The sequence below is a fragment of the Panulirus ornatus genome, chromosome 53 (assembly GCF_036320965.1).
Source record: "Panulirus ornatus isolate Po-2019 chromosome 53, ASM3632096v1, whole genome shotgun sequence".
Taxonomy (NCBI): Eukaryota; Metazoa; Arthropoda; class Malacostraca; order Decapoda; family Palinuridae; genus Panulirus; species Panulirus ornatus.
In genome coordinates this window covers 5512032-5534781 of record NC_092276.1, presented here as the reverse complement: position 1 = coordinate 5534781, position 22750 = coordinate 5512032, and the positions used below count along the sequence as shown (strand labels likewise).

General features: G+C 44.1%; 1 long non-coding RNA gene across 1 annotated transcript in view; it reads left to right on the top strand.

Annotated features, from left to right (window-relative positions):
* LOC139765196 (uncharacterized) overlaps positions 1-22750 on the top strand; it is a 196683-nt gene that overhangs the window by 148803 nt on the left and 25130 nt on the right. The window contains exons 2-3 of the long non-coding RNA XR_011716604.1: positions 19408-19528; positions 21559-21843. This is a non-coding gene — a long non-coding RNA (uncharacterized lncRNA). The remainder of the gene's footprint in view (positions 1-19407; positions 19529-21558; positions 21844-22750) is intronic.

The window sequence follows — 22750 nt, the reverse complement described above, 5'->3', positions numbered from 1 at the left end:
TGATGGTGGTGGTGATGATGATGATGGTAGCGATGGTGGTGGTGATGGTGTTGATGGTGGTGGTGATGATGATGATGGTGGTGATGGTGGTGGTGATGATGATGATGGTGGCGATGGTGGTGGTGATGATGATGATGGTAGCGATGGTGGTGGTGATGATGGTAGCGATGGTGGTGGTGATGGTGGTGGTGATGATGATGATGGTGGCGATGGTGGTGTGATGATGATGATGGTAGCGATGGTGGTGGTGATGATGATGATGGTGGTGATGGTGGTGGTGATGATGGTAGCGATGGTGGTGGTGATGATGATGATGGTAGCGATGGTGGTGGTGATGATGATGATGGTGGCGATGGTGGTGGTGATGGTGGTGGTGATGATGGTAGCGATGGTGGTGGTGATGATGGTAGCGATGGTGGTGGTGATGATGGTAGCGATGGTGGTGGTGATGATGATGATGGTAGCGATGGTGGTGGTGATGATGATGATGGTGGCGATGGTGGTGTGATGATGATGATGGTGGCGATGGTGGTGGTGATGATGGTAGCGATGGTGGTGGTGATGATGATGATGGTGGTGATGGTGTTGATGGTGGTGGTGATGGTGGTGGTGATGGTGGTGGTGATGATGATATGGTGGCGATGGTGGTGGTGATGATGGTAGCGATGGTGGTGGTGATGATGATGATGGTGGCGATGGTGGTGGTGATGGTGTTGATGGTGGTGGTGATGATGATGATGGTAGCGATGGTGGTGGTGATGATGGTAGCGATGGTGGTGGTGATGGTGTTGATGGTGGTGGTGATGGTGGTGGTGATGATGGTAGCGATGGTGGTGGTGATGATGGTAGCGATGGTGGTGGTGATGATGGTAGCGATGGTGGTGGTGATGATGATGATGGTGGCGATGGTGGTGGTGATGATGATGATGGTAGCGATGGTGGTGGTGATGATGATGATGGTAGCGATGGTGGTGGTGATGGTGGTGGTGATGGTGATGATGGTGGTGATGGTGGTGGTGATGATGGTAGCGATGAAGTTTCGTTTTATTTACCCCGGAAGTTGGTGAGCTGAGGCAAGACGTCCTCAAGTCGTTCCTCCTCCTCCTCCTCCTCCTCCTCCTCCTCCTCCTCCTCCTCCTCCTGATCGTTGTAGATGCTCGCTGTACCAGCACGTACGACCCCTCCTCCTCCTCCTCTGCCAGACTACGCTTCATCTCGTCTCTTGCCAAGGATGGCAGTAATGCCGTCTTTCCTTCCTCTTATTTCGGGTCTTTACATTTGTAATATCCCATTTTCTGTTTCCTAGTTTGGGTTAATGATGCTCTCGGGAGATCATCAGACTTGGGAACAAACAGTAATTTCAGTCTGTAATTACTTCCTCATTAATCATTTCATTAATCGTCGTGTTTGTAATTACTTCCCGTGTGGGACAGTATTTTCTTCACATGATCACTACATGAGACTTGCTTACAACGATGTCTGAAAATTGTGCAGCTGAAAAATATAATGAAACTTCATCAACGATGAAAAAGTTGAGAACGATTCACTGATGTGGGTGGAAAATGTCATAAATATGAGTTTTGAAAACATACACCAGGGACAGAGGGAACAGCTGAGCGGCTTGTGGAAGACTTGTTATTACACCTTGGTAAGTGAGGTAGTGTGTGGTGTGTGGCTAGATGACCTGCTGGAGGATGGTAATGCAGAAGGCTTCCCTCTGCTCACCACTGTAGATGGAGGCAGGATAGTAAAGCAGAGGCCTCCTCCCCGCCCACCACTATGCTATAGATGGAGAGAGGATAGTCATGCACAAGGTTCCTCCCCATGAGTGACATCAGCAGGCAGACATAGTAAGGAGTGTAGACGATGAAGTGAGGCAGATAAAAGCGTTATTCGAGTGGAGGGACAATGTGCAGGTATATCAGGTGTATGTATGTACAGTGAAGCTAACGGTTAGTACAACATGTGGATGGAACTTGTGGACGGAGTGGTGTAAGATGAAGTCTTTGCAATGTTAAGAAGATGTGGACTTTGGATGAAAGGTGAGGTGTTGGAAGACACTCTCTCTCTCTCTCTCTCTCTCTCTCTCTCTCTCTCTCTCTCTCTCTCTCTCTCTCTCTCTCTCTCTCTCTCTTTCTCTATCTATCTATCTGTATATATATATATATATATATATATATATATATATATATATATATATATATATATATATATATATATATATATGTATATATGTAAATTCTGCCTTATTTGTTTTGTAATTTAAGTATGAGGGTTTTAGAATGTGTGTGACCCAGGTATGTACCATGCTTTTTCACTTGGGTCTTGATATTATTGTTGAACTCACATGTGAATTCTCTCACTAGTGTACATATTCAGCCATCTCTTCCAGCAGTTCGTCGTATACCAACGCCATCTTTATTGTCTGAAGAATTTAAGAAGTTGAAGAACCATTCAGGAGACAACTTGATTAAGGACATAGATAAAGCGAACACATGGCGAGGCTCCTGGTGATGGGTTACATGAATGGATGGGTAACATGACGGATGGGTAACATGACGGATGGGTAACATAAAACAATGGGTGAGTGTGGTTGCACGTGCCACCTAAGAAGGTGCGACAGAGTTCTTGCTCTCCAAGAGCCGGTAATGGCCAGAGAAGAACAGCTTGGTGGAATGAAGATTTGATGAAGTTGGCAGATCAGGAAAAAGTTTGAAAGAGAAGCCCGATGCTTGAGGGACCAGCGGTGGATGATGGACAGACTGGGAACTACAAAAACTTAAATGAATAAACAGAAAAGCTTTTTCGTCCGGAAAAAAACAAGAGAATCTCAGGACAGTGTAAGAGAAGACCATCAGAATATTTTGGAATCAAGTAAACAGTTGCAAGAGTGATGTGTGTGTGTGTGTGTGTGTGTGTGTGTGTGTGTGTGTGTGTGTGTTTTTATGGGGGGAAGGGGGTGATAAACGCGTAATTACTGGAGGGGGCGCTGACAGGGTTGTTCCCGTGTACATAGAGGGAATGCAATGAGAGGAAGGTTTTCTTGATGCTGGTGGCGAGACGTGTGCTCACCTTGTGGTGGATTGTGTTTAAAGAACCGGCCAATTTCTCGTCGATGAAGAATAAAGTGAACGGAAGACACAAATGTGGTTATGACCAGATTTGTCCAATTAATTAATGAGGAAAAGAAAAAGGGAAATGATATGAGAAGCTGAGGGTGTGGGGGGTGTTGTATGTGTCGCCTGGTGACAGTACTGGTGCCTCACAGGAGCCCGGGCCGCCCTGTGTGTGTGTATACCCTGGCTGACCAGCTGGTCACAAGGACCACCTGCCTCAGTAAGGTAGGGCGGGCTGCGGGCGGCGGCGGGTTCACTGTGAAGCATCTCTCGTGTTGACCGACTATTTGGCCAGCCAGGGTCAGTGGCACGCACGCCCCGCCATGAATATTTCATCTGCCATTGTTAATACAACGCCACTGAACAGTGTGCAATATATGCCCGCCATTCGGCCGTGTGTGGCCCGACGCTCGGGAATAATCCCGTCACTTTCTTTTACTGTTAATGGAAGGCTGTTCATGGCCGGCCAGGGGCCCAGCCTCTCACATGACTCAAAAGATACGATACTCGCTGTCGATGTGGGGCCTCTGCTTCATGAATCATAGCGCGCACACACACACACACACACACACACACACACACACACACACACACACACACACACACACACACACACACACATGTATAATGTGTTTGTATGTATTTTCTGCTTTTCTGTTTTGGCTTGTGTTATTTAGTAAGTTCGTCTTCGTTTTGTCAGATTTTTGTATGAGTGTGTGTGTGTGTGTGTGTGTGTGTGTGTGTGTGTGTGTGTGATTATAATATGCCAGGTAGGCAGAGTCTTCCACTCATGTTTGCCTGTGTTGACCTTGTATGTATGGAAGGTCATGATCCTTCTGGCAGGTGAGGGAGGAACGGTCGGTGCCACACCTCTACCGTCATCACATCCTTCAACCACAACACACATACACTCACGTTAGGAGCATTTCCCAGCCACACGTATGGAGCATTTCCTATTTATTTGGGGAGTATATTTCTCAACCACTTAGCGAGAACTACCATCTAAACTTTCCTGCCCTTCAGTGTTGCCACCTTATCCGTACCACAAAAATTAAGGTCATTTAATCAGTAAGATTTGCGTGGGATGATATTGTGAGTCATTAAGTGTTGTTCAGTGAGGCATTGTGAGTAGGGCACTCGCCCTCGCTATATGATTCTGAGAAAGAAATTCATTCTAAAGCTCTGGAGAGAGAGAGAGAGAGAGAGAGAGAGAGAGAGAGAGAGAGAGAGAGAGAGAGAGAGAGAGAGAGAGAGAGATTTTCCATTCATACATTTAGTGTTTCCATAATATCAGATTGCACTACATATTTATGGATTCATTTATATAGATTGCTCATTTTACGTCATAGTTACAACATAACATTATATGAGTTATGTCAGTATGCAACCTGGTATGTAGAGCTTTTGAGAATGAAAACCCCAGTTATATATCTTGACTTTATAGAATAAGATATATATATATATATATATATATATATATATATATATATATATATATATATATATATATATATATATTTATATATTTATATATATTCGGTGAAATAGACCCCAGAGATATATCCTGTGTTCGAAAGAAATTCTTGCCAATGAAATAAACCCCAAATATATTTCTCAATGAACAAGACCCCCAGAGATATATCTTACTAGCAAATTAAAGCTACAGGAATAAGATTAATGATTATCTCTAAGATTAATGATTATCTCTGTAAGATTAATGATTATCGCTGTAAGATTAATGATTATCTCTGTAAGATTAATGATGGGCTGTGTACAATTACTAGTGGCCTCTGCAAGCTTCATGTTTGAACTAGTCAACTTTTCTTAACATGTTTGAGGTGGAAACAGAAATAAAGAGAAACGCCATCCATCACTTCATCACTTCGCGCTTGTGGATCAGTCAGCAGTAGCTGAACACACGTACATCACAACACTGGTATGTCCCCCATGCCTCGCGTCGTGAGCATCAACATCTTTATTTCATCTACTCCAGGAGTCTCACTGTACTGACCTCATATGTTTGTGTACAGTATTCCTACATCTTCAACATCACACAAGTGTTGATGGTCCTGCAGGAAGACAGACTGTACACAGGTCAACTACAGCGAGGTATTGGTGGCTCAAAGTCCCGCCCACGCTGAGAGAGAGAGAGAGAGAGAGAGAGAGAGAGAGAGAGAGAGAGAGAGAGAGAGAGAGAGAGAGAGAAGGAGGAGACGTGGTCATCATTTTCATGTATCTCTGTCGACGTGACGACCTGATTGTTAAGTAGTTCTGTAAAGTAAGGAAGAAACAACCAGATATCATAACATAGGAAAGAGGTAATGAAGAAAAGAATTAGATCGAGATATTGTGGAATATATCTGCGGGAACAAAGAACAGCAGAAACTGACTCAGCCAGACGAGGAAACCGTGGATACAGAGAACGTTCACATGTTCAGGAAATATTTTGATAGAAAACCTGGTGGAAAACTCACTCCACATATGTACATGTAGGTATTTACACACACACTCACTCTCTCTCTTTCTCTCTTTTTCACCCACCCACACACACACCCAAACACACACACACACACACACGCACACACACACACACATTTAAGAATACGATTCCGGAGATTCAAACTTTGTCCATTAAAGGATCTCTTGGAATCAAGGAGGGACCATGATCTCTGATCATTGAGATTTGTAGTTCTCGAGATTTTGGCTGATTATATTGTGACGTCGGGTTAACGTTGTTACTTATAGATAGGATAGGTCAGTCTGCAGACGACACTGTTGTTACGTCCCACTCATGACACTTGTTACGTCCCACTCATGACACTTGTTACGTCCCACTCATGACACTTGTTACGTCCCACTCATGACACTTGTTACGTTCCACTCATGGCACTTGTTACGTTCCACTCATGAAACTTGTTACGTTCCACTCATGACACTTGTTACGTCCCACTCATGACACTTGTTACGTCCCACTCATGACACTTGTTACGTTCCACTCATGGCACTTGTTACGTCCCACTCATGAAACTTGTTACGTTCCACTTTTAACACACTTGTTACTTCAAACTCATAGCACACTTGTTACTTCCCACTCAAGACACACTCATTATCCTCCGCTCTGGAGAGGCCTGTTGCCCTCTACCAAAACAAACAAGATCCGACCCAGCACTTGGCACTTACCCTGCAGTAATCACTTGTTCATTATCTCATCTTAATTAGAAGACATTGCACGCTTCCCTCACTTCTCAAGGAGCCTCTCATGGCTCTTTATGCTCCTCCCAGATCCACACATCCCACTGCTCACGTCTTCCTCGTGCGTGTGTGTGTGTGTGTGTGTGTGTGTGTGTGTGTGTGTGTGTGTGTGTGTACAGAAGGTTTGGGCTAGTGTTGTACGGTGTTGACGTGCTCTGTCACACACGTCTGTTAATTAAAGGTCTTATGAGGTTAGTTCCCATGACAATATGACGGGACGACCCTCCATGCTGGGTGTTGTGGCAGGCACGACCCTGTGGCAAACATCACGTCAAACTGACACTTGTTTATCATTGTCTTGTTAGTGTTGTTGTCTGTCATTTGTTGTTCATCAGAATTTGACTTGATTTCATGGGTTGAAGGCGGTATTTAATCTGTAATGCTGATGAAGCGAAACATTTCAGACAACTTTATCACACTTTTCCCCGCTAGGGAACCAGTTATATATCTTGGGTTCTTTCTTGGTTCATTAGCATAACATGAGTGCATGATAGAATCTTGAAGACCTCGAATGTTTGATACATCATGAGGTCGAGCAGCATCTTAGGTGGGAAGGTAACGTCTGTCCTGTTTTCTGTTTCCGTGAGTTATCCTTCCGAACATTACAGGACCGAATTATAACAGCTCAGTTTGCAGTTATTGCTGTCCCTAATGTTGACCACAACATTCTGATGTTTAGTGATAAATGTGGACACTGAAAATTGTTCTCTCTCCCAATAGTACAGAGGCTCTCTAGGACCAGTGGGGTTCCAGTGAACAGTCTGAGACCTCAGCACACCAGGGAGTGGTACGGGCCATCCCCTGCTGCTGAATGTGGCGTCACAACTCATGATTGGTCAGTACCCACCCACTGGAAGCTGGGTCGTCCTGCTGCCCACATGGTCCAGACGGGAGCCGGGACCGAGTCGGTCACGATAGGTCTGGGAGGCAAGCGCTGCTGTAGTCACTCGTTCCTGCAAACTGATGCACGATGAGCCTGTGTTCAGGGGTTATGTTGGAGTAGCACACACACACACACACACACACACACACACACACACACACACACACTGGTGCATCACTAGAAATAATCCCTTCTCTCACCATCCTTCCTCGGCCTCGTCGTAATGCTCACCAGCATCTCTAACACCTGACCATCATCCTGGCCCCCTACCCTCACCTGAATCATCGTCACTATCTCCACCATCATCACTTCTGACGACGCAGCTTCACGAGTATTGATACTGCCATTATCGTGTACATTTTTCTGCTTCTATCTTCACTTGTGGCGAGTTTATATTTCCCCTCCGTGCCAGGTAACGAGAGAACCTACCCAGTGAAAAATGGGGTTGGAGGCATTATGTAAAACGCAACCTATTCTTTTCATTTTTCTATTTTCTTGAGGACCATTGTGATCGTCTCATTGTTGTTAATAGGAGCGTAAGAGAGAGAGAGAGAGAGAGAGAGAGAGAGAGAGAGAGAGAGAGAGAGAGAGAGAGAGAGAGGCGAATTAATATATATATATATATATATATATATATATATATATATATATATATATATATATATATATATATATATATATATGGGGAGAAAGACTACTACCAACGTATTTCCTGCGTGTAGTAAAAGGCGACTAAAAAGTTGGAGAATATTGGTGGTGATGGAGGATTTTGGGCGGTTAGCGATCTTCCCCTCGTGTATTAGGATTTTTTCAAAGAGAGATGAGAGAGGCCACAAATCCTTCCCAGTTATTGTGAGTAATTTCAAAGTTTCTTTTGATTCCAGTTTATCCTAAGACCCTGGTTCACCCCTCCAACCCTCCCTCACCGTCTGCCTCCACCATAGACCACTCACTCCCCTACCCCCTCCCTCCAACATCGCCAACACCCTCCTCTCCCTCACTACCACTGCCACCACACAGGCATCTTCCATCACCACACAAACCCAACACAGTCCCTTTGTGTGATATTATTCCCCTTTTATTTCCCTGCCATCCACAACTTGACTCCCTCCCTCCCTGGTGGTAGGGGGAGTGAGTGAGGGAGGGAGGGACAGGTTTACCATAGAGGCCTCAGTTTGATGTGATCACTGGCATTGCCAACGTTGCTATACGGAATCTCGAGAGATTACAATCTCGACAAAGGAGGCGGGCGGTGGGGGTCGGGCGGGCTGCTGTGTTTCCCCTCGTCAGTTTCCCCACACTGGTCACTGTGAGCCAGCTGTATCACCGTCAGTTTCCCCACACTGGTCACTGTGAGCAGCTACGTCAGTATAACAGTATATACCATACGACAGAATATAACATTCTAAAAGTATATTCCAATATAACACGAAGACAATGGCTCCCCGGCAGATCTATTGGGAAAAGCAAAATATTCCCTGGCCTGTTTTTTTCCCTGTAGCTTCCCCGCGAGGAGGATCTTTAGTGACACGGAGGAAGCCCCCGCTCCTCCCTCCCCTTTTTTTAGATAAGAGTGTGTAGTGCTGGACAATGGGGCCGCGGGGTTGTTAGGGAATGACTTGTATGCGACAAGAGAGGAACGTGAGTGCATAGGAACCTTTTCTCATATTATGTCTGACCTGAATACTTCCACACTCTGGCTCTCCTCTCCCCACCACTGTCACTTTATCTTTTGTATATTTACTTCACTATAAATGGTATATATATATATATATATATATATATATATATATATATATATATATATATATATATATATATATATATATATATATATATACTGCACCATATCTTCCATCTGCCCGTAAACACCAGAATTAGATCCTTACCAGCGTTACTAGACGAGCGGAGAATCTAATCTGATGTTATTTACGAATGACATCATTACTGATGCTGCCGTCAGTGTTACTGGTTCAGCATCGGAGGAAGATTGCAAGTCTGTCTCTGTGATGATTATCTTCCTGTGAAGTTCTGTCGTTCCTGTTCTGAAGCCACTCAGGCAAGGCACGTGGCCACACATGTCTGGTTCTGCTCTGAATCATTGTAGGTAAGTTGTTGGTGAGGGGAAGCGACCCCATATTCAGATGAAGAGTACCAACGTCTCCCCATGTTCAACTGTTGTTAGGTCGTCTTGGTTCTTTGACTAAAAGTGCATCTAAAACTTTTGTCTGACAAACTTTCCTTGTTTTTTCTTTTTCATATGGTAGGGACGGGTGGCCAGCTGGTCCAGCTGTGTTGTCTGCCCCTCCGACCGAACAATTCTTCCTGCTGGCTTGTTGTCGTCCGTCGCTCCTCCTCCTGCGAGGGTTCCACCGCCCTCACCCACGCCCATCTCCTCCTACTCATCTGACCTCAGCCCCCCCTCCTCCCCCTCTCCCCCATATGGTTTCTTGCGCTCCAAAGACCTTGAGCATGACGTCACCACTCACGGCTATGATGGCATGGCGTATGGCCCGACCCTTGAGGGTTAAGATAAAGGCCGGGTCTTGATACCCAGTGTCGTACCCCAGCCCTTAAAGCCCCTAATGTCCTGATCATGGGTAAGATATGGCTCGGAAATTTACGTCACCCTGTAAAGTTAAGCAAAAAGATAGTCGCATATCTTACTGCCTGTGGAGACGAAGGGGAATCCATTTTTTAGGATGGAGGGGAAGATACCAGACTGGTCTGTGGGGGTCGTGTTAACCTAGGAAGTTAGGTGTGAGAGGCAGCTAAAGCGAGATTGAGTATTAATGAGATAGAAGTAAGATAGTGAGAAAGCAAATTAGAGTTAGTGACTGATAGTGACAGTGTGAGAGTAACAGTATAGGTGAAGTGCGTGGAACAGCAGGAGGATCACGCACTCCACCGCCTGCCGCAGCCACAGCTGGAGTGTCTCCCTACCTTCCCTTGTGGACTCCTGGGACATCACTCTCTCCCGATCCTGACACCCCCCCCTCTCTCTCTCTCTCTCTCTCTCTGGTGTTCCAGGGCATCTTGAAGGGCGCCCTCAGGAGTCGTGGAAGATGTCTACCACCGTCAGCAGGTGGCGTTCGTAAGGGCACGTCTTAGAAGACTCCAAGTGTACGACGGTCTGCAGGAGGCATATGTTCGTGAAGGTCGCCACCTGGAGGATGAAGATGCGAGCGTCAGACTGGGGTAGTGTTCGTCAAGACACCTACAGGAAGCTCTCAGAGCTGACGGACCAGTTATCTGGTGGCGTTCTTTGAGTCAAAGTTGTGTGAATTTCTCAACTATTCCTCGATGGCTGTCACGTCCATTTACCCCTTCGTCAGAGCTTTTGTATCCTCTGAATGAATAATAACAAACAATTGATGACCAAAGGCGCAAAAGACTGGCTGTAACCGTAAGATGTATGCAAACAAGAGAAGGACGTACAGGCTCTTGATAACCCATGGAATTTGGGTGATAAATTACCAGCCATCCAATAAACCAGCGGGGAACCGCAAAATTCCGGGGCGAGGGAGGCGGAGGAGGAGGAGGAGGAGGCAGGATATGGGAGGGAGAAAGAGGGAGGGGGAAGGATGGTAATCAAACGACCGTGTCAACAAACCCCCTCCTCCCCCCAGTTCATCCCCCTCCCCCTGTAAAACGTGCAAATTAATCCGGTGTTCGAAGCCTTGACCAACACAAAACCGGATCGCAAAACCTCCTCACGACCAACGCACTCATCTCCGAACTCTATACATCGAGTCTGTCGACCTTTACACCCTCAGGAGACTTCTCAAGGACCCAGACGATTCGAACAATTCCTCTTGAAGCGGAAGGGTTGGCTAAGAGTGACCACGAGTCGGCGGTTCGAACACCGTCAACCTTTGGTGTCTTAGAAGCTGATGAATTTGTAGCTTTGCTGTTCCGAGGGTCTGTGTCGATTGCAGTGAGGGTGTCTAATGAGAAAGGAGGCGTGAGGAAGCTTTATGATTTGTGTGATACCACACACACACATCCAACACCCTCACCTCATTATTCATCCCTTTTAAGCTCAAGCCCCGTCACCATCTCATCATTATTCTCCAGTAACTCATAGTGATGAGTGCTTCATTTGCATATATTTTATCAGAATAATCATTTTCGCCACACATATATTATCTTTAATAACCAAACTTCTTAAATTACTGAGATATATATTTACCAATACTTTTACTGTCTGATACTTGGTTCATATTTTCTTATCCTAACTTTTGTACCATTTCTGACTTCCTTGAAGGTTAAAGCTTTAACTCTCAGCATCTCAAATGTGAGTCAGTTTTCGTATGATGTTTAATTTGTAGATGATTTTCTTCCCAACTTAACCAGATGTGTTTCTCCAGGTATGACCTGCATGTCACGCACACATCCAGTCGGTTGTCACCCGTAACACTTCTCACTACCTTAACGACCCTCAGTCTCCTCTAACTTGTGCTGATCTCTAAACTACTTTCATGAAAATCCGTAAAATCACTTCTTTTTTACACAGGATGGGAACAGTTAGCAAACAGCTAGCTCATGATGCGAGGGTACATTACCTTAACCTTTGACCTGACCCTTAAGGGTCAGAAACACTCAGATGTACAGGAGTGTTTGAGGAACACCCTTTTAAGGTGCGACAGTGTCAAGTGTGTCTTTCCCTGTCTGGTAGAGGTAGCTATTACGCCATTCCCACCACCATCATCTCGTGCTGCAGAGATCCCCCGTCCCCGTGTTACAGTTTGTGCACGACAAACTGTCTTGAGTCCAGACCAACTCGTATAGAAGGTTACAAGACCATTGTCATCCTCACTGCTGTGTACATCATGAATAACCAAAGAACTACAACCCAACAGTTGTGGGAAGATTGTCTGTTTGGAACCCGCATCCCATGTTATGGTCCCACCGTCCTCAGTGCATGTACTTTCTTTGTATATTTTCATCCTACTGTTACGTTTTATCCAATAAACCAGTAACTGTTATCACAATTATCACCATCTAATATATTCTTGAACATCTGGTGCAGTAGTGTTCACTTAGATTGTTTAAGTGCAACACAGTTCTGCAGCACTTCACATATATGACCAACTTGGATGAATTTCATCGTATTTATTGTGTTTCTGTTGTTGTGTGCGTACATCGTCATCACGGACACAGACACACTGGTCTCAGTGGATTTATCTTCGTTCTGCATGAAACCTCTCTCTCTCTCTCTCTCTCTCTCTCTCTCTCTCTCTCTCTCTCTCTCTCTCTCTCTCTCTCTCTCTCTCTCTCTCCGTTCTGTCCAGCTGTTATATTCATAACCATATGTTGTAAGCCCTTGTGTCGGATACGCCACCGACATGCGTCACAAAGGAATCCAAAATCCGGTAAATCCACTTTGGTGCAGGGAGGCAGTTGACCAGAGTGACGCAACACACTGGCACGTACGAAGAAAACTGGTCATAACCGAGCTACTCCAAAACGATGACAACAACAACATAGTGCGGGATCCTCCAGCAAGATGTGCTGCTAACATGAGCTGATCCTCCGCCTGGTCGAGTCACGTTCAGACGAAGCTGAACATCTTCGAAGAAACCTTTAGTTGTGACTTACTGAGTGGTAACATAAAACTTGTGTTATATATTCATCTCCTGTGTTACCGTTGATGAATTTACTGTGGCCTGTGTGATGAATCTGATGACTGACATTGCGCTTTCATTAACAACACTAAATTGGCTTCAGTGATTAAAAGAGCAGAAGACACAGGCGTGAATGTACACAGTCTGAAAATGTTTCTGAATTCTTCGAGAGTCTTTACACTTGTGGATGATCAGGCTGTGGGAGACGATGCCCAGCACAACGCTTCTCTCTCATTGTGTCGTCTGCATAGTAAGCAGCTGATAACAGCTGTGTTCTGCCCCGTGTATACGACGATGTTGCTTCCGGAACCCAGCCCAACATGATCGTCATCAGTGTGATAGATGAAGTGTATTTTCTACCTGTTTGATTGGCCAGAGTACTACAAGGAGGCTGTAAGATCTAGCGAACCACACGATCACTTGTGAACCGCCCGATCCGTCATAATGTAGCCAGGCAGCTTTGTGGGTCGGATGACACGGAGGTCTGCTCTCAAGGAGAGTCCTTGGCGGGAAAGACCCGTGGGAGGTCTGGGATAATAAGACCACTTTTGGTAGTGAGGATGTCTTGAGATGGTGAAAGATGGCTGACGTAAAATCCAAGAACGTCTGAAGGATGGATGCATGAAGGCGTCCTTAACGGAGGACGAGAGGTGAAGAGCTGCGCCATGCTGGCTGAAAAGACTGGCGTCTGCTTGATATCTCGATGTCTTCTTCTTCCTTTTCATTTTCTGTATACAGCTGAGTGCTTCCTCCCATCAGCCGTGTGGCAAGACCCAAACTCTTTTCCTCATTACACTTCTCCAGTATCCAAGTTCCACGAAGGTCCGAGTCTGAGGCACTTCTATATCTGCCTCTCTGCTTGATCATCTGTCTGTCTCTCTGTCTCTCTTCGTCTGTAACTTTATTTTATTGAGGACATTTACTCTCTTTTCTCGATATATCTGTTTATCTCTCTTTTGTCTGTCCTTTCTTATATAACGTGAACGATGATACTTTCGTATTATGACTTTATATATATATATATATATATATATATATATATATATATATATATATATATATATATATATATATGTTTGCTTGTGTTTTTGTCTCAACTTAACCACAGAAGTCGTGTGCCCTTTAAGGGGTCGTGCTTAAAGATGGTCATTGCGACATGTAGACATTATGTTCATTTCTCCGACGTAAAGTCATCTTCAACATGAAGGTTTCTGCGTCTGGGGCTATATGTTCATATAAATAGGTTGGTTGTTTGTTAGATCTCCATATTGCCATCCTTCGCTCTCAGGTGAATTATCTTAGAAACCATTGCAGACCCTCAGCTGGATTTTTTGTCAGTTCTAATGTTAGGAAAAATAATCTCTGAACTCTAGCTTTCCTGAATTCGTCAGTTTGTATTTCTTGTGATGATTCAAACCTTTGGTAAGTACGGTGAATATGGAGGGGAAGGAGAGGACTTCTCCCTCGTAGGTATTAAGATATGATGACCACACGACGTCACTCTGTCTCGCACAGTGTTGCTAAGCTGAACCTCATGCCACTGTTGCCAAGTGTTCCACGTCGAGAGGGAACCTCGTCATATTCGTCACCGTCGTCAGTATTCGTGTGTTGGTCCCGTGACCTCGCGTCACACACGAGAGTCTCCTGACTTGTGGTTCTGTTGTGTCAAGTATCTCCCAAACTCGGTACAAGGTTAACATTTTCTCGCAACATCGAGTTACAGCTTCATAGTGTCTTTTTGTGCCAACTTCATCATACTTAGCTTTCTAGTTTCATTCTTTGTCAACTTCATGATACTTTAGTTTCATACCGTTATTTTGTCTCGGTTTCATTATAACAGTCTCATTGCCCATTTTCTTATCGACTTTATCATTGCTTAGCTTTATGGTGTCATCCGTCATGTTCATCATATCTTAGCTTTAGATGATCATCTTCCATTATCTTCATGACAGCTTAGCTGTATAATGTCATCTTATATCATATTCATCACAGCTTAGCTTTGTAGTGTCATCTCTGACTGACTTGAACATGTCTTGCCTTCACAGAGCGGCTGGGGAACACAGAGTTATCCATCTTGGTCGGGGGAGGATGTCAATAATGTATGAGGAGTTAGCTTGAAATATAGATGATTCTGGCGCGTCTTGGAATGATCTGGGAACTACAGAGATGAACCAGTGAAATGTTGAGGATGGTCATGAGAAATGCATGACTGCTAAGGCTTTCTGGCCCGCATGGAACTTGGTGTTCTACAACTTTCTTCTCTTGGGAATGAAACTGGATGACGAATGTATATATATATATATATATATATATATATATATATATATATATATATATGTGTGTGTGTATAGTGTTATTGTTATATCTATATAAAATGTTAGACAATAGTAGTAGAGATTGGCAGATGATATAGGATTATCCGGAATGAGGAACGTTCACTGTACTATGGTGTAATTTTGGATGTATGTGATGTATGGTAATGTGTTGGAGACTAACATTGGTGTTGGCAACTTTGTCGGTAACAGAACTGTGTGTGTTGCTGAGGTCGACGAGGACTGCTGTGCCCCTGGCTCCAGACTGCTGCTGCTGCGACAACATCCTCACTGGCCCACATCATACAACATCCTCACTGGCCCACATCATACAACATCCTCACTGGCCCACATCATACAACATCCTCACTGGCCCACATCATACAACATCCTCACTGGCCCACATCATACAACATCCTCACTGGCCCACATCATACAACATCCTCACTGGCCCACATCATACAACATCCTCACTGGCCCACATCATACAACATCCTCTCTGGCCCACATCATACAACATCCTCACTGGCCCACATCATACAACATCCTCACTGGCCCACATCATACAACATCCTCTCTGGCCCACATCATACAACATCCTCACTGGCCCACATCATACAACATCCTCACTGGCCCACATCATACAACATCCTCACTGGCCCACATCATACAACATCCTCACTGGCCCACATCATACAACATCCTCACTGGCCCACATCATACAACATCCTCTCTGGTCCACATCATACAACATCCTCACTGGCCCACATCATACAACATCCTCACTGGCCCACATCATACAACATCCTCACTGGCCCACATCATACAACATCCTCTCTGGCCCACATCATACAACATCCTCACTGGCCCACATCATACAACATCCTCTCTGGCCCACATCATACAACATCCTCACTGGCCCACATCATACAACATCCTCACTGGCCCACATTATGATGTACAGAGAACGGGCCGATGTGGACCATATGATTATTTCACCTTTCTTCCCATCGATGTTGACATATTGTAAACCAGAAGCTTGACCACAGTTGTACCAACATTTTTGCGTTGGTGTGAATCCACCTTATCCAAGGCTCCGCGTTCATATAATGTTAGTTATCATACATCCAGCACCACAGGTGAACCATAACTATGTAACATACAACAATAACTAAGAGGAGTAACTGCTGAGGGACGGCTACAAGAGACGAGCTGCCCTGCTGGTGGTGATGGGTATTGAAGAATACCTGCAGGAGGGTGGCTGCTCTCCTGCCACACGTCACACACCGCCACCCTCATGATTCACCAAATATGTGTCGGAAATTCCACAGATGGTGACCTTCTTCGCCGGCAGCAGCTGCAGCAGGTGGGGATGAAGGTAGATGAAAACTTGATGTGAAGCCTCATGGAATGATCATTCGCAAGACCTTCCTTGGATTATTACATGTGAAAGATTTAGGAGCAGTGTAGACGGGTCGTCTCCAGCCAGACATAATGTCTTTATACCGCCATGGTCCTGCATGTTGACCTAGTACGTACCTGGCTCTGTGGTGTGGTCGGCCGAACTCGTTTTTGTTTTTACGCTCTCTCTCTCTCTCTCTCTCTCTCTCTCTCTCTCTCTCTCTCTCTCTCTCTCTCTCTCTCTCTCTCTCTCTCTCTCTCTGTTTCTACTGTTTCTTCTTTCTTTTTCCCCCTCTGTCCCCCCTTCCCTTGTAAGTATGGTGTCATCCCCCTGCGCTGCACCTCGGTGATCTGCTGGGTGGCACAGTGCTATCCTCACCTCACATAACAGTGAAGAGAATACATCTTCCTTCATGTATGTGTTGACTGATATTTTCTCGTCTGTTCTTGGCAAAAGAACATCAGATTTATTGTGCTCTCCTGACCACTCCTGTCGGCAGTGGTGAGGAGAGAACACTGAGTGTATACAAGGTACAGGACCCGGGCCACTGTCTGAATAATACAAGTTACAAAGTATGTGAACTATTTACTGTAGGTAAAGTTAGGATACTTCTCAAATATCTGGACAAAACTTGGGATATTTCTCACGTAACTGAGTCCAAGTTAAGATGCTTATGAACTCTATGGAGCAAAGTTAGGATATTTCTCATGGTACTGGGGCAAAGTTAGCACGTCCCTGAAATATCTGGGACAAGCCATTACGAGGGATGAAATACCTTCACGAAGTTTGTAACGTTATATGGGAACTACCACTGACCACACTGGACAACGGTACAGGTAGGTGATGGTACAACGCGGGGGTGAGTGTGGCGCCACACTGGACTGTGTTCGTCATCACCAGGAGGGACACACCTTCTGGACCCCAGCTCGACTCAGGCAGCAATACCAAGGTCTACACCAGTGACGCGATCATTCTCAGTGCGGGTTGTTGGCGTACGGTCAGGCCGACGCTAACTACGTGCGTTTCTTTCACTCTAACTTCCTCGCGTAACAGCGTTCCTCACCTGACCTGAAGTCATTTCATTTTGCCGGATGGGAATCCAAAGGAAGCGCCTCGCAGAGCAAGGTGTTGCACCAGCCTCCAGTACTCGCTGCTCTGCCTACGTGTTTCCAGACACCTGGAAAGCTGCTGGAACTCTAATTATCTTACAGAATTTCATCATCATAACCCATTTTAGTGCGATTTATATTTTTCCCCCAGGGTTCGCTCTAAACCCACAAGGTTTCATTAATTTAATATTTTTTTACATCTGTTTCTTTCAGGTAACAACGTAACGTAATTCCTGCGTTGTGATTTTTCACTTTATTTTTTCGTTGTAATTTAATAAGTGTTCGTTACCACATTTTCTTCAGCTAAACTCTGCAGCTTAGCATTTAGTGGTTGTAAGCTTGCTTCCGTGGTTCGCTTTAATCCCCCCCCTCCTCCTCTGCCTCACAATCGAGTCTCATTTATGAGGATTCCTCCCTCGTAAGACCCAGGTTTATGAGGTTCTTTCATCGTCTTTGCTAACTTTTTCTTCCCAACGATTTCTTTCATCTTTCGGTTCGTCCTTCAGCTGGTGTCTTGTGTGTATTGTTTCATATCCGTCTACACTGAACTGCTGAGCTCTCTGTCTCTCTCTCTGTCTGTCTGTCTGTCTCTCTCTCTCTCTCTCTCTCTCTCTCTCTCTCTCTCTCTCTCTCTCTCTCTCTCTCTCTCTCTTATTGAAACACCCCCACTTTCCCATCTTCCTTCGTGTCTGATGATCTCTCTCCTGACTGAAAAGTAATCCATGAATCAATTTATTATTTTCATTATTATTATCATTATTATTATTATTATTATTATTATTATTATTATTATTATCATTATTATTATTATTATTAATTATACCGTCCAAGTGCCCCTTCTATTGAGCTCTAGGAACCATGGAGGAGCACTCTGCGCAGGAGCAGGGTAATGATGGACACTTGGGACATTGGTCCTCGACGATGAAGCAGACGACTTGTTACTCTCCGCTAACGTGTAACCCTTGCTGGTAGAGTCCGGTAACGCTGAAAATGGTTGATGTGCCATCTGTTTTATTGATTAATCTCTCACTTAAAGAAACGGTTATTTGTGCAATAAGTCTGCTTCTTTCTGCAACAAGTCTTATTTTTTTCTGTAATAAGTCTCATTCTCGGTAGATCGCCGGGCTGTACTCAACTATAATTTTTCAAAATTAACAACCAATTTCCACATCCTCAGAGCAGGAATCCTGATGTGGAAAGCTTGTAAAGTTATGTAGTGATGGAAATCTATTGATGGTGCATTCGTAAGGTGAACGAAAATTATTGGATGTAAGTTTTACGTGGCAAACACTTAAGAATAATGAGAAAAATCTTGGCAAACTAGCGAGAACACTGTATAAAAGGAACCCGATATTTACTCGTATCAAAAACGTTCTCGTCTTTTTCTGTGATTCAGGCAAGCCGATTACCTGTTGTGTCTCTCATTAATGAAACACCTTGTGTGAGTGCATCGACCTGTCACCTGCTGTCACGCCCAGGGGGACGGTCCGCTGCACAAATTGCTTATGAGAAATGTTGTGTATGATTCTCTCATCAGAATATGAAAAAAAATGTCTGAATGGTGAAGGCAAATGATGAGACGTTCACACACACACACACACACACACACACACACACACACACACACACGCGCGCGCGCGCTTTCATCTGTTAAAACTTACATATACGATGGCAATTTTTAATTCTTAATTTTCTCTCTTAATCAGGAAGCACAGTGAGAGAGGACATCATAGTAGAGAGGAAAGTGGTACTGAGGAACACTAACACGTGAGATGATGTGAGTCTGTACTGAGTCTTGATGAAGATCACAATGTATGAGAACACATAGTGAGTATTGTACATATCATCTTATGTAGTGTAGATATAAGGACGAAGTCTGTCATTTTGAGGCAGGGAGGAAGTTCTGTATAGGGATGGAGTCATTATGTTGGCATTGTACGCTACATACGTTGGCAGGTTCAGATCATCATAAGGTAAGACAGTACGTGGAACACTGTTGTTGGTAACCTGGGGAGATGTTGTCACGTTTCCAACAGTATCAAGTGAGTGTGTTATACAGACTTAACATGTTGAGTGTGATAGGCACATGGTACACTAACTGTTATATATATATATATATATATATATATATATATATATATATATATATATATATATATATATATATATATATATATATATATATAGATAGATAGATAGATAGATATATTACTTTTCCAAAAGAAGGAACAGAGGAGGGGCCAACTGAGGATGTTCCCTCTGAGGCTCAGTCCTCTGTTCTTAACGCTACCTCGCTAACGCGGGAAATGGCGAATCTGTACGAAAAAGAAAGAATATATATATATATATATATATATATATATATATATATATATATATATATATATATATATATATATATATATATATATATATATGTAATGTTGATATTTGACAAGTATATAAAGTATAATATCCTGCATACATTAGAACGATTAAGACCAAAACAGGAAGTTAATATGAAAAGTCAAATGTGTGTTATTGTGAGAGTGGTTGTAGAGTGAAGTGTTGTAACGTTACGTGACGCTTTACCTTCGTTCACCTTTACTGATAACAGGTGAAGCAACAGTAATGATGTTAATACATGATACTGTGTGACGAACGCGCCCCGCACCTCCTGCAATAAGTGATTCCATTCCCGTCATGATAATTCAATTTATAGTTAACTGAAAAGTTTATTTTTAGTTAAAGATGATGTGTGAATGGAGTGCATGGCAGTTGTTGGAAGATAAGCTTAATGCCTCAGTCTTGTTCCTGATTTGCTTTGTCGTCCACATGATTCATTTGTGTGGTGTACACCCGCGGTGGTCAGCGTGGCAATCTATGGGCCAGGGTTCAACTTTTGAACGGGTTAACAACCCATCAGTTTATCCTCACCTCCAGAACTGCCCAGTGAGGGGGTACCTGGCGTAGGCTGGGGGCGTACATGTGTGTGTGTGTGTGTGTGTGTGTGTGTGTGTGTGTGTGTGTGTGTGTAAACTTAAGGTTAAGACTAGGTATATACAGGTCAAGAGAGGGAGCAACACCTAGGTCAAACTATATTGCCGTTTGACCTGACTCTTCCCATGCTCTTAGTGATCATACAGTATCCATAACTAACCTGGAGTGCGAGTTATTTTGTATTTTGATTACATTATGATTATTTGATTACAACTTAGACGAAGAATAATTTTTTCTGGATGTAATCAGGGGAACCACAGAAACGTCTGTGAAGATTGGATGTGGGTGACAGCTTGAGATTGATGTGAGGAAAGGAGAACGTTCTTCAGCTGTTTCAGGCGCTACTTCACTAACGCGGGAAGCAATAAAAAGTGTGGAAGGAATGATATATTTCAGCCATTATGATGGACTCTGCTTTACTGAATGCAGTTGAACATGTGAGATACGTCAGACACATGTTGATTAAACTGACTCGCATGATGAGTAGCATGTTATTCCTATGAGTCTGTTTTCCTCCCTCCTTCTTTATCTCACTATCTCGAGTCACCTCTTATCACTTCTCGCTCACTCTCCTTTATTCATAATGTTATATCTATTCTGATTTTATTCATCAATTGATATTTACTTCATTCCTCGTACATATCAACAACAGACATGTTGCTTGGATCACACAGTCGTACTTGCATGATGAGTATGAACAAGTCGCGATAAACATTTGCTTTATTGACTTACGTTTTGGTCATGTTTATATCATCATTACAAATTGAACAAGCCAGTGACTCTCCGCGGACGACCGACTGCCTTGTTACGTGAATGTTATCCACAAGTTAACCTTAATTTTCACTAGAAATAACACGATTCCATCTTTTTTTTCCCAGGTTCATGGAGAGTTACAGCCGTGTGTGGCCAGACATCTGTAATAACTAATGTTTCGTGCGTCAGCAAGACGGTGGGGCAACTTGGGACACACGTCCGTGATCGCTGGGCACAGAGCGAACTAGCCAACTGCCGCCCAGTCACGGAGCCAGGGTTCTCAGCAGCACGGAACCACTCACGGTATTGCTGACGCCGCCGTGTTGGACTGTACCTCCTTAGACAGTGAAATGACCGGACCTTGCTCCCTCCTGCCCTACAGTGACGAACCCAACATAGACAACAGTGAGGTATCTACCAAGTTATTGTTTCTAAATGTTGGATTAGATTGAGATCAGGATTGACCATATGTTTCAGACGTATATTTTGATGTGCATGACTGAGGTTGAGGCCTGGTTGAGGGTGAGGTGGGTGGCGGTGGCCCAGCTCTGGATATGACCCCAGATGTTGGATCGTGGTGAGGGTGAGGGGGGGGGGGATGGGTGCAATAAGAGCGTAGAGGATTGATTGAAGCGCAATTAGTAATTATATCATTATTGTTGTTGGTATTAGTTGATCATATCCATTCACATGTGGATCCACAAGGCTGTGGCTATACGCTGCTGTTACCACCGACTATTTTCTTATTCATTTTTTCGTTTTGCTGCCGCTTCAGGTAGACGAGGTCGTCACATTACCACGACTGCGAGTGTGTGGAACTTGTTTGTCGTTACTTGGGTAGAAGATGTCGATGTGTTGCATTAAATGAGGTGTATAGATATCAGCATGGGTGACAGGAGCGTACCTTGCAGGGCTACACAAAGTTGTAGGAGTTTTTGGTGACGTTGGTGTGTTTATGGTCACTGTGGTAGCACACTGCTGCTGCTGCTGCCGTGTCCACATTGTGTAGTTCGTGCAAATGTTAGTTTGGGCAATACATCTCTCTGCTTTAACAGTTTAGCTGTTATTGTGAGCCGTGGCGGTACTGCCCTTGTTACCTCACCATGTCAACATCAATTATCATCAACTGTCAAGAGTGTGTGGATCACAGGCGCAGATATACACACAAACACAAACAAAAACACTTTCCATAACAAACAGTTTCATATTGCACATGTACAGCGGCACACACCGGTCCAGCCCATATGGATATGAGTAAAGGAATATATATATATATATATATATATATATATATATATATATATATATATATATATA